At 46.2% G+C, this 4,933-nt stretch overlaps 1 non-coding gene across 1 annotated transcript; it reads left to right on the top strand.

Moving 5' to 3' along the window:
* Positions 1–244: 244 nt before the first annotated feature.
* Positions 245–317, top strand: trnak-cuu. Its single transcript has one exon. It is a non-coding gene; the product is annotated as a tRNA-Lys (tRNA).
* The last annotated feature ends 4,616 nt before the right edge of the window (positions 318–4,933 follow it).

Genomic DNA, 4,933 nt, shown 5'->3' with positions numbered 1-4,933 from the left:
TGAGGAAGAAAGCTGGAGGGAAAACAATGCAAAGGATTACATGATAAATGGCAGGACAGGACTAGTTAGACCAGAGCTAGATTCCTGTGCACAGAAGATTGCACCAGAGAGAGTACAGAGTGGATTTAACAACATCAGCCAGAAATTGCCAATGTTTGCTCAGAGGAAAGTTTGGATAAACTGGGGCTGTTTTCTTTGGAACAAAAAAGACTGAAGGGAAACCAAAATGAAATTAAGAAAAGCAGCCTGGCTAGCTCAGTCGGTAGAGCATGGGAGTCTTAATCCCAGGGCCGTGGGTTCAAGACCCACGTTGGGTGCTTCAGCTTCTTTAATCTGAGAACATTGAGCTGAACTGTTTACGGTAGCACAGTGGTTAGTACTGTTGCTTCACAGCACCAGGGTGCCGGGGTTCAATTCCCACTTGGGACACTGTGAGCGCAGAGTCTACATGTTCTCCCAGTGTCTGTATGGGTCTCCTCCCACAAGTCCCGAAAGACATGCTTGTTCGGTGAATTGGACATTCTGAATTCTCCCTCTGTGTACCTGAATAGGTGTCAGAGTGTGGTGACCAGGGGATTTTCACAGTAACTTCATTGCAGTGTTAACATAAGCCTACTTGTGACAATGATAAAGATTATTCTAAATATATAAAATTCTGGAGTTTCATACTGGCACAGTGGTTGGGGACCCGGGTTTGATCCTGGCCCTTGGTCACAGTCTATGAGGAGTTTGAACATTCTCCCATTGTCTGTGTGGGTTTCACCCCCACAACCCAAATATGTGCAGGTTAGGTGGCTTGGCAAAATTAAATTGACCCTTAATTGGAAAAAAATATAAATTTATATTTTTTAAATATTCTGAGGGATCTAAATCATAGAATCATAGAATTTACAGTGCAGAAGGAGGCCATTCGGCCCATTGAGTCTGCACCGGCTCTTGGAAAGAGCACCCTACCCAAGATCAACACCTCCACCCTATTCCCATAACCCAGTAACCCCACCCAACACTAAGGGCAATTTTGGACACAAAGGGCAATTTATCATGGCCAATCCACCTAACCTGCACATCTTTGGACTGTGGGAGGAAACCGGAGCATCCGGAGGAAACCCGCGCACACACGGGGAGGATGTGCAGACTCCACACAGACAGTGACCCAAGCCGGATTCCAACCTGGGATTCTGGAGCTGTGAAACGATTGTGCTATCCACAATGCTATGTGCTGCCCTCACAATCTGGAAATTGAGATTACGCTGAATACCTACTTTGCAGCCACGATGAGCTGAATGAAATGCAACAGGAACAACAAACTTTAATAAAACCCCGACAGTAACTCTCACTACTGACAAGGTCAGCAGTTTGCCCAGTTTAGCTGCCAAGTATGCTACTTTTCAAATTTACCTGCATACATAAGAGTACAACAACAAATTATTTAACTTCCCCAATGTGATCGGTGTAATTAGTCTCAAATTTAACCTGGAATGGTCATTAAAAGTTTCCCAGTCACTCTGATATCTGAAATCTTTGTGCTCAGACAGAACAGACAAACCACTTTACCTCCCAATGATACTCAGGTGCTGATGAATCGAGTAACTCAGTCAGAGGATGATGTGATGTTTGGTTTAAAGTTCCCGTCAGTAAATCCTCCTCTTTCTAAAAGAGTTTCCAAAGGAATTTCACTCTCAGTCCAGGAGAGAAATTCACAAGATTCTCTCTTCCGGCTTCCGGGTCCAGGACGGCTGCGCATGCGCCCTGCTGCACATTTCTGCTGAGAAAGATGGCGGCTGCGCATGCGCTCTGCGGCATATCACCCCCTAAACAGATGACAGCCGTTAACAGGGGCCGATCAGAGAGAAAAACACCGATGCAGCCGCCACATTCTGTACAAAAACCGAACTGTATCAGAAGTGCCGGAACCAAGTTATCACTTTGAGGAACGTAATGGAATAATGGTGGATAGGGCTACCAAGAATGCCGGGCGCGCATGAATATGCCCTATCCTCGTCACAGAAGCCAGAACGCGCAGGCGTCACAATGCCCCGCCCCCGGAAGTCGCCTCTCTGTGCGGAGCATGCGCGGTGCAGCTCCGGCCTGAGCGCAGCCGCAGTGAGAGTGAGTGCGGTTCCCAGAGACTGAATGAGAGCCGCCGCGAGCGGGGACAATGGTGAGAACCCAAACCCCCCAATAAGACCCATTGGTTTTATTCTCAGTCTGCGGACAGGAGCTGGAGAATTGAACCCAGGCAGAGGAGAGGGAGGGAGAAAACTGGGAGTGGAGGAAAGAAATGGTGCAGATGGTGAGATGGGTTTGGATTTCAGTTCAGGGAGGAGGGAGAGTGTGTGGGACGGGGATTTACAGCTTTGGGGGAACAAGAGAGGAAAAAATGTTCCAGAGAAACTAGAATGGTCTGTTCAGAATTTCTTGCCTGGACTGACAGTGATGACTTATGTAAAAAGGATCTGCTGACACATCAACGTATTCACACTGGAGAGAGACTGTTCTCCTGCTCCCTGTGTGGGAAAGGATTCATTCAGTCATCCCACCTGCAGACACATCAACTTGTTCATTCTGATAACAAACCTTTTAACTGACCTGACTCTGAGAAGAGCTTTAAAAACAAAAAGAATTTATTAACACACCAATATGCTCACACTGGGGAGAGGCTATTCACCTGCTCTGACTGTGGGAAAGGATTCATTAATTCATCCAACCTTCTGATACACCAGCAACTTCATACAGGGGATAGACCGTTCACCTGCTCTGAATGTGGGAAGGGATTCACACGTTCATACAACCTTCTGACACATCAGGAGGTTCACAGTGAGGCCATTAACTTGCTCAGTATGTGGGAAGGAATTCAGTCAGCCATCCAACCAGCTGACACACCAGAGAGTTCACAGTGGGGAGATGCCCTTTACCTGCTCCGTCTCTGGGAAGGAATTTTCTCATTTATCTTATCTTCTGAAACACCATCAAATTCACATTGGGGAGCGGCTATTCACCTGTAATGTCCGTGAAAAGGGGTTTACTCACTCATCCCACCTGCTAACACACCAGCGAGTTCACAAGCAACTACAAGGTTTAGATCATACCCTTATTGATGCTGTTCATTATGCCCAGGACTGAATAATGTTCACTCTGACTGTCTATATCTGCTGATAAAGTTTATTATTCTGAATAAATGTGAAATAAATCAACTTTTTTTGAATTGAAACGTTGTTGCAGATTTTTATCTTTCCCACCTGAGTGTTTAACATCACCTGTCTGGAGCTCAGAAAGAAATGAAGGATCATACGGCAGGAACAGAACTTCAGCCTGGACACAGTCCTTCAGGGTCACACTGAGAGGGACAAATGACACTTTGGTCTTTTACATCTCTCTTCACTGAGAGCAAAGTCCCCGTGTGGTTAAATCCTGAGGCATGTAAGAAATGTGTCCCATCCACTCTCTTCCATTGTTCAGAGCTCCTAGATATGGAACAGATGTTTCCTTTACAACTGTCGGGCAGCATGGTAGCACAAGTGGCTAGCACTGTGGCTTCACAGTGCCATGGTCCCAGGTTTCATTCCGCGCCTGTCACTGTCTGTGCGGAATCTGTACGTTCTCCCTGTGTCTGCGTGGGTTTCTTCCGGGTGCTCCGGTTTCCTCCCACAGTCCAAAGACGTGGATTGGCCATGATAAATTGCCCTCAGTGACCAAAAAGTTTAGGTTGGATTATTGGGGATAGGATGGAAGTAATGGCTTAAGTGAGTCGGTGCAGACTCGATGGGCCGAATGGCCGCCTTCTGCACTGTATGTGCTGTGTTCAGAGTCAGGAAGAACAATGGTGAATGCTGAAAATGTGCTGTCAAATCTGAGATTGGTGTGAACCTGTGATGTTCCTGACTGGAGGTAAATTGATGGATTGATTGATATTTATTGTCACATGTATCAACGTACAGTGAAAAGTAGTTTTCTGCGGCCAAGGGAACGTACACAGTACGTACATAGTAGACAAAAGAATAATCGACAGAGTAAACTGACAGTGGTGCATCAACATATACTGATTGGTTACAGAGAAGAACAATGCCAAACAAGAGCAGCATAGGGTGTCGTGAATAGTATTCTTACAGGGAACACTTTGTTGAGGAGTTTAGTAGATGTGGCGAAGAAGCTGTTCCTATATCTGGATGTGCAGGTGTTCAGACATCTGTATCTTCTGCCTGATGGAAGGGTTTGATAAGGTACCCCATGGTCGGCTATTGCAGAAAATACGGAGGCTGGGGATTGAGGGTGATTTAGAGATGTAGATCAGAAATTGGCTAGTTGAAAGAAGACAGAGGGTGGTGGTTGATGGCAAATGTTCAGAATGGAGTTCAGTTACGAGTGGCGTACCACAAGGATCTGTTCCGGGGCCGTTGCTGTTTGTCATTTTTATAAATGATCTAGAGGAGGGCACAGAAGGTTGGGTGAGTAAATTTGCAGACGACACTAAAGTCGGTGGAGTTGTACACAGTGTGGAAGGATGTTGCAGGTTACAGAGGGATATAGATAAGCTGCAGAGCTGGGAGGAGAGGTGGCAAATGGAGTTTAATGTAGAGAAGTGTGAGGTGATTCACTTTGGAAAGAATAACAGGAATGCGGAACATTTGGCTAATGGTAAAATTCTTGGTAGTGTGGATAAGCAGAGGGATCTCGGTGTCCATGTACATAGATCCCTGAAAGTTGCCACCCAGGTTGATAGGGTTGTGAAGAAGGCCTATGGTGTGTTGGCCTTTATTTGTAGATGGATTGAGTTCCGGAGCCATGAGGTCATGTTCCAGCTGTACAAAACTCTGGTACGGCCGCATTTGGAGTATTGCGTACAGTTCTGGTTGCCTCATTATAGGGAGGACGTGGAAGCTTTGGAATGGGTGCAGAGGAGATTTACCAGGATGTTGCCTGGTATGGAGGGAAA

The sequence above is a fragment of the Scyliorhinus canicula genome, unplaced genomic scaffold (genome assembly GCF_902713615.1).
Source record: "Scyliorhinus canicula unplaced genomic scaffold, sScyCan1.1, whole genome shotgun sequence".
NCBI classification, from domain to species: domain Eukaryota; kingdom Metazoa; phylum Chordata; class Chondrichthyes; order Carcharhiniformes; family Scyliorhinidae; genus Scyliorhinus; species Scyliorhinus canicula.
Note: the sequence above shows the minus strand (reverse complement) of the source record. Positions and strands in the feature narration are given on the sequence as shown.